The sequence below is a fragment of the Pan troglodytes genome, chromosome 21, assembly GCF_028858775.2.
Source record: "Pan troglodytes isolate AG18354 chromosome 21, NHGRI_mPanTro3-v2.0_pri, whole genome shotgun sequence".
NCBI classification, from domain to species: domain Eukaryota; kingdom Metazoa; phylum Chordata; class Mammalia; order Primates; family Hominidae; genus Pan; species Pan troglodytes.
In genome coordinates this window covers 66,441,391-66,458,964 of record NC_072419.2, presented here as the reverse complement: position 1 = coordinate 66,458,964, position 17,574 = coordinate 66,441,391, and the positions used below count along the sequence as shown (strand labels likewise).

The following is a 17,574-nucleotide window of genomic DNA, read 5'->3' as shown; positions in this document are numbered from 1 at the left end:
CTATACTTACACAAACCCAGATGGTTCAGGTTACAACACACCTAGGCTATATCTGGTAGAGCCTATTGCTCCTGGACTACAAACCTGTACAGCATGTAACTATACTGGATGCTGTAGGCAACTGTAACAAAATGGTGAGTATTTGTGTATCTGAACATATCTCAACACAGTAAAATATGGTACTATATTCTTGTGAGACCACCGTTGATTATGCAGTTCATCATTGACTGAAACATTGTATGCAACCCAAGTGTATGTTGTATTGTAATAATACAAATTAATTTTAAAAACTAAATAAATGCTCACAGCCCGATAAACTAATATTGTTAAGATGCCTATTCTCCTCAAGTTGATTCATAGATAAAAGACAATCCCAGTGAAAATTATATCAGGTTTTTTGCATCAATTGAAAAGCTAATGCTATAATTTATATGGAAATTCAAAGGATCTAAAATAGAATAATCTTAAAAAAACAAAGTCACAGGACTTATAATTTCTGCTTCAAGGTTTACATAAAGTTATAGTAATCAGGATGAGTTGATATTGGCACAAAAATAGAATATACCTCCATCAGTGGAAAGAATAAAAGGTACAGAAAGAGACCCATACGTTGATTTTTGAGAAAGGCATCAAGTCAACTCAATGGAGAAAAGAAAGCGCTTTAAACAAATACTGCAGAAACAAATGGACAGCTGTATCCAGGGGAAAATAAATGCTTGACCTCGCCTTGCTCCACTCCAAAATAATAATTACAATAACATGTTATAAACTGAAATGTAAAAGCTATAGCCATAAAGCTTCTAGAAGAAAACATAAAAGCAAAAAGGAAAAATAAAGGTTACATGGGATCCATTAAAAAAAGTGCTATTTAAAAGACACCATTTGGCAAATGATACACAACCACAGAGAAGAAAATATCCATAACACATTTGTCTAACAAAGGACTCATATCCAGAATGTTTAAATGACTCCAAAAAATCAATAATAAAAAGACAAACACTCCAATTAAAAGAGTGGGAAAAAGACTTTAACAGGCACTTCACAAAAGAAGACATAAAATGGCTAGTAAGCACATGAAAAGGCATTTAACCCCATTAGTCATTAGGAAAAACTAGATTAAAGCAAGATACGATTTCACATTCACTAGTAAGACCGAAGTGAAAATGACTGACAATACCCTATGTTGGCAAGGACACAGAGTGATAGAAACTCTCATATGTTGCTGGCAGGAGGGTAGAATAGCACCTTGGAGAACTTTTTGGCAGTTTTCTATAAAAAATATACAAGTCCCCTATAACCCAGCAAGTCTGCCCTCTTGAGATTCACCTAAGAGAGATGAAAATCTGTGTCCACAAAAAGACTTGTACAAGAGTGTTCATAACAGCCTTGTTTATAATAGCTCATAACTGGACATAAATGTCCATCAACAGATGAGTAGATAAACAAATTGAAGTATATTCATAAAATGCTTCTTGGCAATAAAAAGGCAAGGACTACTGCTAATACACAATACCATGACTGAGTCACAAAAATAAAGCCATTGCCCAAAGTAGGCATTCTGTGTGCTTTCATTGGTACGAGATCGAAGAACACAGATAAACTCACCTGCAGTGACAGAATCAGAAGGTGCTTGCCTTTCCAGACTAAGGGTATCAACTGGAAAGGAGACTAGGGAACTTTTTGGTTGGGGGTTTCATGGCAAAAGTATTCTATATCATGCCTTGGGTGGACGATCACAGGAGCACACACCGTTGACAAAACTCATTGAAATAGATACTTAAGATGGTAAGACCTGTTCATATTATTGTTCATAAAGTAATCCTTTATTATAAAAATATTTTTAAAGTAATATCTAATCTCTAGATGCTGAATGGATAAAATTTAACAGAGTTTGCAGGACTGATGGTAGGTGAGTTAGGAGACTACTGCCATGATCCAAACCATTCAACAATGTAAGCTGTCAAAGAAATTCCACTTCTATTCATCCTAGCCTTTTGGGATGAACTCAACCTTCTTCACTGGAAGCAAAGAAATGGAAGTCGATCCTTGCTAGAAAAGCCACCCTTCAAAGAATGAGATTGCCCTTCTCCCAGTTTCTTCCCGCACAATGATGCTGTGAGCATAGGCCACACAATGTTCCACTTTCTAGCATTACAATGTTTTGGGGTTCACCTCACGTGTGATCACTAGAATGCACTCATTCTGAAATCCCCTCTTCGTAACTTTTTCATTTTTCAATGTCTCTCTTGAATCTGACAATTGATCATTCTCTTCTATGAATTCAACACCTTTCCCACTGTCATTTCAAAAGTGGAAGGGAGTGGTAGTGAGTTCTCTGTCTCTGGGATGATTCAAGTAGAGTGTGAACAATGATGTGTCTAGGAAAATGAGAAATGGTGAGGGTGAAGCTCTTAATGGAGGATGGGGGATAGGCTAATCACCTGGGTCCCTTCCAACTATAAAATCTCTACTTTTTGGTCAAAGTCTTGATAAATGTTAATACAGTGTAAGAAATTAAAAAATCAGTTAATTTATACTTAATTTACTTAGCTAAATTTAATTGTACCCTGTATGTATTTTGTTGGACCAGAGGATAGAATTTTATGCATATCTACTCTGGCAAGAAACTCTGAAATTCTCTTTGATCCTCTGCTAATTTTGCCGCTACAACAGTTAGCCGTTGCTCAGTTGCTGTACCTTTCAGGCACAACCTGATGTTGATTTTAATTACTTAACCTAAGACCAAGGCAAAATGAAATACCCACTGAGTCCTATTCCAATTTCAGTTCATTTAATGCAAAATCTACTGCTTGCAGACTTGGACTTCATTCTCTGAATTAAGCATCACACATTGGGAGGCATTTAAATATTAGTTTCCACTTTTCTTCAATTCTCCACTCATGACCTTTCACAGTTATCGTTATTAATTAGCCCAGCAGTCACTGCTTTCTATCGTTGTGGCTCCTCTCTGTAAGCCTCCCTAGTGGTCCTCCTAGGGGAACCACGCACATCCAGCGTGGGGTTCTAAGCACAGTTAAGTCCAGCTGAACCGCGTTTCCATCCTCAGAACAGAAGTCTGGAGCTTTTGGTTCTATGGTGTCAAGGCATCACTGTAGGTAGTTCATGCTTTACATCTTCCACCTTAGGTCCCCTCTCTAACACCAGTTAAAGGGTTTTCTTTAATCTCAGGTGATTTGGATAAGTGTGGATATGAGAAGCAGGAGCCAGACTTTACTTTTTGTTTCACCCACAGCCAGATCTAATGACCACAGGTGACGGTCTTGACTGGAGTTCAATACTAATCTGGCTTAATGGATTTCTCGAGTTTACTTCATTTTTTTAATTCAACCTGTAGCTTAAAAAAGAAAAAGAAAGTTTAAATGGCTCAATGCAATCAAGTTGCTGCATCATTCAATCCCTGTCAACAGACTGGATCTGTTTATACTTTGGTTTCCCTCCTGCTGGTCACCTGTACATTATGTCAAGCAGTAACCAAGGATCAAATTTATTTCCAAATGATGGCTAACAGGGAATAGGCAGATAGAGTTTTCAGATATCTATGTCTTTTGATAGTCTGCAAAGTTGCCTGAAGAAAAAGAAATATAATTCTCTTTATTTTTTAAAGCAAAGAGAATAGGGAACACAACACACATTGATGCTTCATAAGAAGCATTTGCCCTAGTTTAGAAATCCAAATTTCCTCCCACTTCAAGTCGGGAGGATCACTTTGGTGTCAATTATTAGATAATTGTAATCCCCAAAGATCCTATTTGGGAGCCATGTGGGCTTTATCTTATTGTTATTCTGGAAAGGCAAGCTGAGGGAAGAAAAGGTATGCTTTCACGATTCACGAAGACAAGTCATATATCTAAAGCATGGGTTGTGTGTGTGCACACACTGCATACTGAACATTCGGGGAACACGTTTGATCTCCACATGATCGGGCACATTGTCCTGTCGAGCCAGATAGAAAGTAGCTCCTGATAATGGAGAAGAAAGAAACTATATGCAACACATGGTCATGGGCATAGAAATTGGGGCTGTCCTGGAGGTCACACACACAGCTTCAGTGTTCAGTCTGCAAGTGAGCTGGCTGAGCAATCCCAAGCAGTCTCAGCTCCCAAATACAGGAGGCCATCCTATTCAGAGCATCTTCCCTTGGAATTGGCCACCATGCTAAGAGAAAGAACTATCTACTTTAGAACTGCTCTTGAGGTTCTGAACCTTGGGGCAACCCAAGCCTTTCCTTGCCCCTGGTTCATGGCACCTGCCAGCCATTCTATAAACATTTAAGTGCATATGATATATCAGTCTAAGGCAAATTTATGACTGAGGTCATCATTCCCCAGACCCCCGTGTCAGCAGTCGCCCACTGTGGGGGCTGCCTTTGGAGGCTGCAGTCTAGTCTTGTTAGCAGGGGTGGATCTGTACAAGTCTGCAGCAACTCAATTCTTGCCTTGCAGAAGAAAGAATACAGCCAAGGGGCAGCAGGCAGGGTGAGAGACTGAGGCAAGTTTTAGAGCAGGAGTAAAAGTTTACTAAAAAGTTTTAGAGAAGGAATGAAAGGGAGTAAAGTACAGTTGGAAAGGGCCAAGCAGGCGACTTGAGAGATTCAAGTGCTCTGTCTGACCCTCGACTTGGGTGGGGTCTTGTATGACATGACTCCAGGGTCCACATTTCTTCTTCCCTGATTCTTCCCTTGCAGCAGGCTGCTCCCATGCAGTGGCCTGCCAGCACTTGGGAGAGGAGCATGCACAGTGTGTTTGCTGAAATTGTGTGCAAGCTCATTTGAGGCGCTCTTCCCTTTCCAGGTAAGCATTCCTAGAGGAAGGTCACATACCAGTTAAACTCTGCCATTTTGCCATTTAGTGCACATACTTGGGCCCACTCATCCAGCTCCTGAGATCCTATCAGGAAGCTGATCACCAGCTTCGGATGTTTCCTATCTACTGGAAGACAGCCTTTCCCTAGTGCCAGGCGTGGCCAATTAGAGACAGCTTAACAACAACCTGGCTATCACCTGATGGTCACCTGACATCCCTGGGGCAGGGGGCCCTCTTCTGCCCTGCTCATGTCTGCCTAAATACCAACTCTAACAGTCTGATGCCCCAAACATCTTATTATGAAAGGACCACTCCTGCTCCCTCTCTGGGTTTTTGAACTTCCCACTCTATCACAAGTGTCCTCGCTCTCCACCCCTCAGCCCCTGCATCTCTGAGACTTTCCATGTTTACTCTTTACAGTCCTGCCTGGCCTCACTCTCCGCCTCGCGGCCCTTGCATCTCTGTGACATTCCATGCTTTTTTATGCTCCCCCTGGCCTCACTCTCCACTCCACAGCCCCTGCATCTCTGAGACTTTCCATGCTTACTCTTTATGCTGCCCCTGGCCTCACTCTCCACCCTGTGGCCCCTGCATCTCTGTGACATTCCATGCTTATTTTTTCTGCTCCCCCTGGCTCATTCTCCAACCCTTGGCCTCTGCATCTCTGCGACTTTCCACACTTTCTCTTCCTGCTCCTGCCTGGCCTGTTTTCTTCCATACTGCTTCCCCTTTCCTCTTTGTCTTTGTATCTTTTCCTGCTTCTCCCTCTTTGTGTCTGTCATTCTTTATTATTTATGAAACAGATCCTCAGAGTGCTCTCTTCACAAAGAAAACTGAAGAGTGAGGTTTCTCTCTGCTTTGAATGTTTGGCTTTCTCCTCCTGAAATAGGACATAACTCTCTGGATACCTCGTTGCCGGCCCACCATTTCACAGGGTTTCTGAGTGGATATGTTAAGACCATGTGAGTACAAAATAATCCACCCTTATGCAAATATAGAAAGTATTAATTTTAAAGTCATCTAACAGGATTGACATCCTGAAATTATTTTTCTAATAGGTCTTTGTTGCTCACCTACTTTTGCTCTGCAGTGCTGTCCCTGGGGTGGGGAAAGGGCCATAGAGGTGAATGATGCATGAAAGGGTCATTGTTCTGACCTGGCCAAGCCTGACCTTCAGAAGGACCATCAGCAAAATTCCCACAGATTGGAATGGTTGCTATAAAGGGAAAATGCAAGGTGTCTTGATGAAGAATACAATGGGGGCTACTACTTCACCTCAGGTGATGTGTTAGTCACTCAGGCTGCCATAACATAATATCACAGACTTGGTGGCTTAAACCAAAAGAGATGGATTTTCTCATAGTTCTGGAGGCTGTAAGTCCAAAATCAGGTGCCAGCATGGTCGGGTTCTGGTGAGGCCTCACTTCCTGGGTTGCAAATGGCCACCTTGTCACAATGTCCTCTGTAAACCAAAAATAAAATTCAAAGTCCCCTGACTGAAGGGACCCTCCTCTTGGCCAAGGGGATTTCAAAATAAACTGGTTTAGACCATGATGGGAAGTGGGTGTCCGACATGCCTCCTTATACCCTCCTCCCCTGGTATTCAGGCACAACTGACCAGCTTTAACATTAAAATGTAGATCTTAAGACTGACAGAAGAAAATCCATGTAGCAATAAGATATCAAATTCCAACCTGACTCTAGTAGAGCGTCACATGACAGACAGCAGGCCCTGAAAGAAATCAAAGTACTTTCCCCCAAAACATATTTCATTGACATATTTTGAAATGGCCCTGCAAAGCTGTCTCTCATGGGGAAAATCTACATTCCATAGAGAATCCCCTTCCCTTTCCAGGTAATTTCCTACCCAGGAGAGATTCAACTAAGAGTCTGGCACATTTTAGCACCTGATAAAAGACATTTACTATTAATATCTATTTTCTGAGGCCCGCTACCTAGAGGCTTCATCTACATAACAAGAAACTTGGCTTCCACAACCCTCCTTATCTTAGCATTTCTTCCTGCTGACTTCACCTCTTCAGGCAGAGCTTAACCCTGTCAACGAACTGCCGTCAGGAAATCTTTAAATCCACCTATGACCTGGGAGCCCCTGCCTCTCCAGGCCAAACCAATGTACACCTTGCACGTATTCATTTCTGTTTTTATCTATAATTTCTATCCCCCAAAAATGTATGAGATCAAGCTATAACCCAATCACCTGGAGCACATGTTCTCTGGACCTCTTGAGACCGTGCCTCAGGCCTTGGTCACTCATTTATGACTCTGAATAAATCCCTTCAAATATTTTACAGAGTTTGACTCTTTTTTGTCAAAACCCCACAGAGCCTTCCCTCTGTGCATGTCCCTGGAGGAAGAGAGAGTGCATGAGCTCCACCATTAAGTCTGCAAATTCATACACCCCTCTCTTATGACCTCATTTAACCTTAATTCCACTCGTGTCCGTGTAAAGGGACCACCAAACAGGCTTTGTGCGAGCAACAAGGCTGTTTATTTCACCTGGGTGCAGGCGGACTGAGTTCAAAAAGAGAGTCAGCAAAGGGTAGGACTGTTTTATAGGATTTGGGTAGGCAAAAGAAAATTACAGTCAAAGGGGATGTTCTCTGGCAGGCAGGGGCGGGGATCACAAGGTGCTCAGTCGGGGAGCTTTTGAGCCAGGATGAGCCAGGAGAAGGAATTTTACAAGGTAATGTCATCAGTTAAGGCAGGAACAGGCCATTTTCACTTCTTTTGTGATTCTTCAGTTACTTCAGGCCATCTGGATGTATACGTGCAGGTCACAGGGGATATGATGGCTCAGCTTGGGCTCAGAGGCCTGACACTTAATGACCTCCTAAAAGCCCCATCTCCAGATGCTGTAACATTGGGGGATTAGAGCTTCAGCACATGAATTGCAGGGGTGGTGGAGGGATGGGGAGTAGAGACACAATTCATTCCATAACAAGTGGTCAAGAAAAGACTCTCTAGGATGGTGACACTTATGGTGAGACCCGAAGAATGAGAGGGAACCTGCCATCTGAAACTCTGGGGAAAGCCCACTGCAGAAAGAGGAACAGTAGGTGAACAGGGGGAGAAATAAGTTGTAGAGATTAGCATTAAGCATTCTATTTCACATTTGTTAAATTTGAGGCTTGTGTGACATCCAAATGGATCAGTGAAGCAATGGAATAAAAGAATGGAAAATCCAATAGTAATACAAATAATTTATTCCTTGCCAAAGTACAACCATCAAAGGTTTCAAAGATACATCTGTATGGCTTTCTATGGCTGCCCTATCTGGATCATTGTCTTAATCGCTTGGCCATCATGAAACAAGTCATTTGGGTGTGGAGGAGGATGGAGAATCAGTTGGCAAGCGTGGAGCCAGGCTAGCTTCAACTGCAGCCCAGAGAGCCAGGTGGAGAAAATCAGCACCAAGACTTTTCCCAGGTGAAGCACTTCATCAGGCTTATCAGAGGAAGTGTGTTTAGGGGTTCATTAGAGAACACAATTAGTCAAAACAAATTCTTCCTGTCTGGGAAGCCACCAAGTCCTTAAAAAAAAAAATGCTGTATGAGCATCCCCAGTGGCCAATTGTGCATCCAAGAAAATGCTGCTGTCACCATCTGAGTAAGTTTCATTAAGTCCAAATGCCTCAAATTGCCTTCTTTTTCTTCCTGAAACCCTCAGGTTTTTAATTCCCTGAAATCCATGGTCTTTGACTTCCCACTGCACACAGTTGTTTAGATAAATCCATTGAAGATCTCTGCCCACAAAGCATACGATTCTGGAGAAAGGAAGAGACGCTTCCCAAACCCCATGAGGCCTCACCCACTTCCTGCGAGAAGTTCAGAAAAGATCCCTCTGTGTTCTTGGTATCAGAGAGCACCTCGAGACATCGAGAGGCACTGGTGATGTTAGTTAAATTGCACGTATAAACAGAACGCATCCGATTTTAATTGCTTTATTCCTCTCTACCAAACAAAACATGTATAAGCTTTAGCAGGCTGATAAAGGCCTCCAGGCACTGTTTTAACAACTTGCATATAATTTGCAGTTTGCAAGCACTGGTGAGGACAGGCCTGCTGGGGGCAGAGGCTCTGTTACAAATCCTGGAGGTGAGGTTGCCAGGAGGGGAAGGAGGAGTGGGAAAAATTCTTATTACTTTGATCGTGTATTTTAATTCCAATATATTGAAAAGAATGCACTCATTTTGTAATATAATTGTGTCGATGTGTTTTAATACAGCATGTTGTTAAAGTTACTTATACATTCCTGGGAAGATAAAATCTAGGGGCTAGAAGTCAGTCATTTAAATAATATGAAAATATCCGGGGCTCATTTGATGACAGTGTTTCAAATATTGGACCAAACAAGAAGTAATTCTCCCAACTTCCTATGATCTTTACCCCTTAATGTTACTCCAACAAGTGCTATTTTGAATTAATTCCATCTCTCATTTATTATCTTGTTACTGGAAAAAGGAGTCCCAATCCAGACCCTAAGGGAGGGTTCTTGGATCTTGTGCAGGAAGGAATTCAAGGTGAGTCACAGAATACAATAAAATGAGATCATTTATTGAAAGCTACTCCAATTACAGAGTGGGGATCCTCAGAAAGTGAGAGAAGGAACACATCATCCTTGTTTTAAGTTTTTCTTCCATAGCGATCTTATCTATGCAAAAGCTAAGCTAAGCTATGACTATGTGCAGACGGGCTGACAGCGTGACAAAATTTATTATTCTGCTGATTTAAAGAAAACTGTATTTGGCATTTTAGTGCATATGTACATCAAAGCATAATAAGAAGTATCTTGAAGGCATATATTTTTATGTACATTGGGGCATCTGGACATTTTGTTGTCATAGGAGTTTGTCCTTGCAGTCATTGTAAACTGCTTCCTTAGCCATAAACATCTTATGACCATGGGTTGTGATTGGCAAGGAATGAGCCTTGCTGGTTTTAAGATGGCATTAATTCTAAAATGGTGTCACCTGGGCTCTCCTGGGCTCCTGTTTCCCAAAAAAAAATCTCCTACAAGGGAATGGAGAGTGGACACAACATTTCCTGGGAAAAAACCATAAGTCTCTTGTTCAATTAGAAAATGCTAAAAATTGGGCTTATCTGAGTGTGTAAATTATGTCAAAGAGTTGACAGATGACATACGTTGATATATTCATGAAAGGGGGCATTTTTCCTTTACATATAAGGAAGAGAGTTTAGGTTTCAAGTTTATATGTAAAGAGCTTAGAAGTCATCACTCCAGTCCTTCCAACAAATAAAAGTTGGACAAACTGAAAATCAATGACCTTTCTTGAACCTATTGGAGAACTGAGTTCACAGTGTGAAACAGAGCTCATGGGAGGCCATTGTTTAGGACTGGCCTCCTGCACTAGGCCCTGGGCAGACCAAAACGGAGTCAATGTACTGAGGGCTACCTAATGAAACTGAACTTTGAAATGAACCAGTTTTCCTAAAAAACGAGAGATTCTGGTTAACCTGAGTCAGCATAAGAAAGTTTCCTTTGTTTTAGTCCCATAAGGAAAATATCTTCAAAATGACCAGTCAGCATAATAAGAAAGTTCTCTTTGTTTTAGTCCTACAAGGAAAATATCTTCAAAGTGCCCAATCTGCTTTCTGTTTCTGCTTTCTTCAGCCCCTTTCTGCCCATGAAGCCAACTTCCTATGCTCAGCTTATTAGAACACGGACTCTATAGAATGAGGTGTTGAAAAATTGAAAATAAAAGCCCATTAAGACCTTTAAGTTTGTTGTAAGTTTGCCTTTTGATAACAGGGTAAGTCACTACCCAGAAATCTGGAATCTCTCCATCTCTGGATGAGTCCAGAGAATCACAGCTGAACTCTGCCTCTCTGGAGCAGAAGCCGCTGTAGACATAAACTGGTAGGAACACTTAGATGACCAAGTTGACACATTCCTATGAACTGAATGTGTGAGACTGAGGAAGGCAATTTAAGACTGGTCACTGCAGCCTTGGGGAGACCTCACGCTTTTATGGATTTTATCTCCAGGAGCCCTTCAGGTTCTGATGGTGAAGATCCTGGAAAGAGCTGCTCCCAGCTTTGGCAGGGAAAGGAAGAGTATTCCTTATGAAATACACCAGACCTTCTCCTTCCCCTGGAAGGTCCACTCTCCAAGGGAAAGACTTCTCAGCCTCATTCCAGCCTGGGGAAGGGCATTTTCTACTGCAGCTCCCTCCAGCCTTCCAGTCTCACCTAAGGCTGGGGGAAACACTTGTGAAGTCACAGGCCAGACACAGAGCCCCACTGAAGGACTGAGATTTAATTTGATGATTATAGGACACTCCCCTTCCCCTACAATTTACCACCTCAACAACAGGGCTTCAGTATAACAGCAGTGAATTACAGTTGAAAGAGCTCCAGACAGAGGCTCTGAAGAGCAGGACTCAAGGTCGAGAGGCGAGGCTTCTGGCACCTACAGCAAATATTGAACACAGCCCAACTCTGAGCCAGATGAACATAAATCCTCACACTAAGGCCTGTTGACCTCAGTTCCTATTGCTCTGAATTATTAGCCAGATAATTTAAAATACTGTGGTTAGTATGTTAAGGGTTCCAATGAAAAACTAGATAACATGCAACAACAGATAAGTAATATAAGCAGAGTGATGAAAATACTAGGAAAGAATCAAAAGGAAATACAAAAAATCAAATCACTGCAAAAGAAATGATGAATGCCTTTGATGGGCTCTTCAGTAGCCCAGACAGAGCCAAGGAAAGAATCAGTGAGCTTGAGCATATGGCAACAGAAACTTCACAAACTGAAATGCAAAGAGAAAAACATATTTAACAAAAAACAACAGAATCCTTAAGAACTGTGGAACAACATCAAAAGGCTTTATGTATGTGTTATCAGAATACCAGAAAAAGAGAGAACAGCACATGAGTGTTCAAAGTAATAATGGCTAATAACATTTCAAAATGAATGATAGACCCAGAGAACTGACAAATACAAAACAAGCAACAAATAAACAAAAGCCACAATCACATACCCTTAGGTATATTATGTTCAAACTGCAGAAAACCCAAAGACTAAGAGAAAATCTTGAAACAAGACAAGGGCTGGGGGAGAAACCTCTTACCTAGAGAGGAGCAAAGATAAGAATCACAGCAGACTTCTCATCAGAAACCACACAAGCCATGGGAGAATGGAATGAAACATTTAGTCTTGAGAGAAAAAGAAAAAAAAAAGAAAAAAGAAAACGCTTTCTTTCTCTATCCAGAAAGATCCTTCAAAAGTAAAGGAGAAACAAAGACTTTCTCAGACAAACAAAAACTGGATGGAATTCACAGCCCATAGACCTGCTCTGAAAAAATTGTTGGAAGTTCTGCAGGGAGAAGGAATAAGGAAGAGGTCAGAAATACAGATCTCCATAAAGAAAGGAAGGGCGTCATGAAGGAATCATGAAGATAAAATATAATCTTTGATCTTTTTTATTGATATTTAAAAGGCAATCATTTAAAATGACAGGAACAATTTATTGAGTGATTATGGCACATGGAGAAGTGGGGTGAAGGCAACAACATCCCAAGAATTTGAAGGAGGAACTGGGAATGTTCTGTTAGGTGGCATCTGCACTGCCTGGGGGGGGCCCAGTGTTATCTGAAGGTGACTCATTGGTAAATAGGGAGAAGGGTCCCCAAGGAGGTAGAGTGGCTTGGTAACTCAGTGGGTGCACCAAGCATGGATAGCAATGTGACTGGAGCCAGAGAGACGGGGGCTCAGCCCCAATCCCACTCACTGTGCCAGCTTCAACAGGGTTTTCACAGCTTTTACTCTCAGATACCTCATCTCAGAAATTAAAGCTATCAATAGTTCCTTTGTAAGTCTCTCTGGAATTGAGATAAGGCAAGTAAAGCTGTCCACATAACACCTGGCACAGGTAAATCGCCTATATATGGGAACTGTTATTATTTCAATTGACAGCAGTGGCGCTCATATTGTGGTTCCCCAGACCAGCAACATCACCTGCAAATGTGTTAGAAATGCAAATTGTCAGCTCTCACCCCAGATCTACTGAAGCAGGAACTCAGTGAGTGGGTCCAGAAATTTGTGTTTTAACGAGTCTTCCAGGTGCGCTGATGCTTGCTAGTGCACGAGAAGCACTGCTTTATACAATGAAGAAATTACTAGTGAGGCCAAATACTGAATGGCAACTCTGATCAGCTGGCTTTCCTGACATCAAGCTCTAACATCATAAGTAGCTCAGACAACAGTGTTGTTAAACACAGCTATTATTGATCACATTCTACCTTCACTATCAGAGGCAGCTCAATGCTTGGCACATAGTAGGTCCCTAAAAAACACTCAAGTGAATCAGGACCACAGCTCTCCCCATGTAACCTCACTATTTCGATAAGGAAGGCAGAGCGTCCAGCAGCTTCCTGCTCCACCTTGCCCTGTGTGCTTTGCCACCTGATGACAGCCCCATGAAGAAGTCAGAGTTTGACTCCTAAATATAGGACTAAGGGGACTGAGATTTGATCCTACAGCCTCTGTTTTCAAATGAGATAAGGCTGAAAGGCCACATGACTCCCTTCATATGTGATTCAGGGAAGAAAGAAAACTAGAGCTAAGATCACCAATTTTTTTGTTGTTCTTTGTTCCAAGGTTGTGCTGAACCCCTATTAAGCTCAATAGGAAGGCCGAAGAGACCCAGAGCTAGCAACCAAGCCATGGGGTTTTATTAGGGGCTTACGTGCAGGGAGAGTGTTCAATGGTGGTGGGCTGAACAGGGAAATCACCTTATGTACAGAAATGCTCCAGTGGTGGCGGGCCAGGCAGGAAAACTGTAACCTCTTCTGAACAGCATGCCATGTACATACCATTTTCACTTAACACCCTCCTGGTAACCTCGCCCTGGCAACCTTCATCCAATCCGAAACCCAGGGCCTCAATCCCGTGAACAGCCCACGTTCCACAGAACAGGCCAGGGGCTCAGATGTTTATCATAGACACAGAATCAATCTCCAGGTTGGCCACTCCTGGATTCCCTAGCACAGAACACACATTTAGGCGCATCTGCCATACAGGGTCATTCTAAGGGTATGCTTATTACTATCAGGTGCATTTACCCTACATTCCCCCCTCATGAACATTAAAATGTTGAGGTTTCTTGATGGAAATTTTTTGTCCATTCGTAATTTTGGTTTAATCATTGTTAGTTTTTGATCAAGCTCTGTGGGGCCTCTGTGGCATGTACAGTGCTGTGCTGGACAAGGCAGGGGACTAAGAGAGTAACACACGTCCCTATCCCCTGCAGAGCCGGAGCCCTGCCCAGGAGAGAGAAAGGGTGTAGACAGCCTCATGACGATGCAGAATGGGGAACAACTGTATCACAGCAAAGGACCACGCATGATGTTAGGGGTGTTTAAAGGGCAGAAAAGAAGTCTGTTCCAAGAGTCAGGGACCAGGAGGCTTCACACAGGAGCTGGACACCAGAGCAGCTTCTGCCAGGGCCTCCTGGGAGACATAGTGATCTGGCCTCTCCAGGAGAATGGAATGTCCCACCTGACAACCATGCAAAGAAATGAATGGTGAAACAGACAGCAGGTCCCCTTTGCCTATTACACTAGCATTAAAATGTAGTGGACATACCTAGTGCTGGCAACAGTGTGATGAAATTGGCATTCTCATCTATTTCTGGAAGCATCTGGAAAACTGCCTACTGGGAAGATAAGCTTTTGGAAATCATCAGTCAACACGCGTGAAGCGCTATTGTCAATGTTTGTGTCATCAGCCCCAGCAATCAGACATGTGGAAATCTGTCCTAACGGATGTTGTTGTTAGCAAAAGAAAAACAATATTCTCCACTGGGTTCATTTCCCAACAGCTGGAAGCAATACAGGCGTCAGAGAATGGCCACCTGAATGAATACTAACTGCTCAGTGTTGAGTAGCCTTTAAAATAATTTTTCTGAAGAAATTCAGCCACCTGCAAACAAAAATCTTAAGGTATGTTAAATTAAAAATCATGTCTCAGAATTTTACTGAGGACAATTGCAAATACTCAACAAGTAATAAACCTTGGGCAAAGATACTGGAAGGAATTACAAAATAATAGTGCTATCATTAAGATGGTGTGGTTGGTTGTGGTTTTTATTATGTATTTTCCCTGCTTTTCAAATGCGCTAAGATGTTCTTACAGATAACAGTTGGAGAATGCAAAATATTAGAGAGAGAGAAATGAGAATGAAAAGTCACCTCCTTATCGTTGAAGTGGTAATAAAAGTAGTCACAGGACCTTCTCATTGCCAGCAGCACTAGCCCTCATGTGAACTTTATTTTCATTCTTTTCTGTTGCTGAAAATTGGTATCCAAGGGTAGTTAAGTCTCAGGGGCATGGCTTGACCTCAGGCTGACCTCAGCCCAGCACCAGGCTGGATTTCTGAAGCTAAGCAACAGGTTCTGAGGTAGGTCAGAGAGGGTGGTCACAGCCTCACTTAAAGGAGAGCAAACTTGCTAAATAGATGGCGAGAACAAGCCACCTGCGGTGCACAAGCCGCATCCAAGGCTCGTGGTTAGACCATCCTTTAGCGAGGAGGTCAAAGAGCGAAGGAAAAATCCGCGAATTCATCCAAGTGCAGAAACCCAAGATGAGTGTCCTTGGGCTGACCTGCGCTCATTAGAATACTAAAGAACTGGGTGGAGATTTACGATGCTAACGAGACATGCGATGTGTGTACTAGCATGCACAACCACAGCACATGTGCCACCAGGAGACAGCCCAGAACATGCTTAATGGCAACACCCCTTCCCAGCCCTTCATGAATAATCATGTAAGACCCCCATAAAGGGGGTTTCCCCAGTGTCGGCCAGCACTGCCTCGCCTTTGAGCGGCCGCTCCGATCCGCTGGCAGAGTGCGCTTTCGCTGTGCAATCAACTCCCTTGCTTACCTTTACTTTGGACGTGCTCTCAAGTTCTTTTGTGTGGCGAAGTCAAGACCCTGAACCGGTCCACCAGCAACAGTTCTTTCGGAGTCCCTCAACCACAGGCCCTGAAAGCCGCTGAGTTAAGTCTTTAAACTGCGGGAGAGCCTGGGAGCATCTGAAACGCAAAAGGACTCCCAGTGGATAGGGAGGCAGCACCCTGACCGGAACCGGAAGAGGTTTGCCGGTGAGCCTGAGTCTCCACACACAGTGATCCGGGCACCTGGGCTGCCGTGTGGCAGGTGAAACCGCGTGTGGTGTGGATGTTTCTCCAGCTGTGTTCTGTCCAGCCCCTAAAAGTCTGGCCTGCATTGGAAGGGCCTCCCCAGTGTCCTCGTTTCTGTTCAAACAGAAAAGTTCTTCTTATTTTCTGTATTTGTGGTTTTTGCTTCCTCATATAATTTCGGTTGCACGAAGCTAAAAAATATTTGAAAACCTCTACTTAATCGTATAACTAAATGCAACATTATCTTTTGATTTAATAACTATTTTAATATTTATTTTCTATTTATATTAATAGTGATAAAAATATAGCTTGGAGTGAGAGAAAAGCTTTTCTCTCTGTTAACTATCACTGTATCATTTAACTACCACTAGCTATTCCTCACAACGGTTTCTAAAGTGTAAGCACCTGCCACCTCATTAGCCTCTAAGCTCCACAGTGCCAGGGACTCTTTGCCTTAGTCTCTGCTATGTGCTCAGAATACCCAGCACATACCAGGTTTGAACAAAATGCATTTTGGAGAGTGGATGCTGCTGCCACCTGGTGACAGCATACCCACATTTCATGCTTAGCACTTTGATTACTTAATGAAATTCATGAGGAATGGAATCAGAAAACCTAAGACATGCATCTGTGTGATAGCAATCTCACTTTCCTCACTTAGCTTTTTCTGTTTCCCTACTCTGCACAGATTGGAGACATCTGAGTTTTCTCTGCCCCCATCACCTGCACCTGCCCTGGTGGCATGCACTTGCACCTCCTCTGTCTGGTATTAGGTTGGTGCAAAAGTAATTTCTGTTTTTGCCATTACAACTGCATAAACTGCGATTACTTTTGCACCAACCTAATAATAGGGCTTGCCCCTCCAGAGGATAGAATCTTTGCTTGTCACCTTAGAACTTCTCACACAGAGCACTGCATTCATCAAACCCTGGTCTCAGCCATCCTCGGGGCACATGGAAGGTCATGCCCATAAATCAATGCCTCAGCCAACATCTGGTCTCCCCTTCTGCCATTCCCTGTGTCCCTGCCCTGGCACCAGGCATTTGCAGGGGGCAACATCATTTAGTTAGCTTCATCTGGGCAGGGAGGAGCATTATTAAACATGAGAGATAGCTGTTGGCTCATGGAAAAGATTAGTTTTAAGCTATTTAAGGCAAAGCAATAAAGGATGTGGTTTCCTCCTCTGACATGCTTCCTAATTTGTAGATTCATATGACATCACACTGGATTACAAAGCCACATTACTCTGATTGGTAATATTATGCTATCCTAATTCAGTTTGTATAATTATTTAATTTTTTAGGACTGCTCTCAAATATTAACATTGTGTTCGGTAGAGGCCAGAAAAAATTGGGAACATGCATCCACACACGTGGAGAAGCTTAATTGCTAGAATAATGCAGGGCAATTATTGTAACGAGAACAAAGCCTCATGTCTGGCATACACATGTGACTGTGTCCAGCCCAACTTCCACTGAAGTGACAGTCACTGGACTCGAAGCTCCTCAAGGACAGGGGCTGTGTCGCCTTCACAGACATGACTCATTGCCGGTGCTCAATC

At 42.7% G+C, this 17,574-nt stretch overlaps 1 protein-coding gene across 4 annotated transcripts in view; it reads right to left on the bottom strand.

Annotated features, from left to right (window-relative positions):
* Positions 1-17,574, bottom strand: part of LOC107970072 (uncharacterized) — a 203,182-nt gene that overhangs the window by 136,111 nt on the left and 49,497 nt on the right. The window contains exon 3 of one of the 4 annotated variants that reach the window (XR_008541347.2): positions 15,755-16,127. The exons of the other annotated variants lie outside the window; for them this stretch is intronic. The gene's annotated coding sequence lies outside the window, so the exon portion shown is untranslated. The remainder of the gene's footprint in view (positions 1-15,754; positions 16,128-17,574) is intronic. 4 annotated transcript variants of the gene reach the window in all.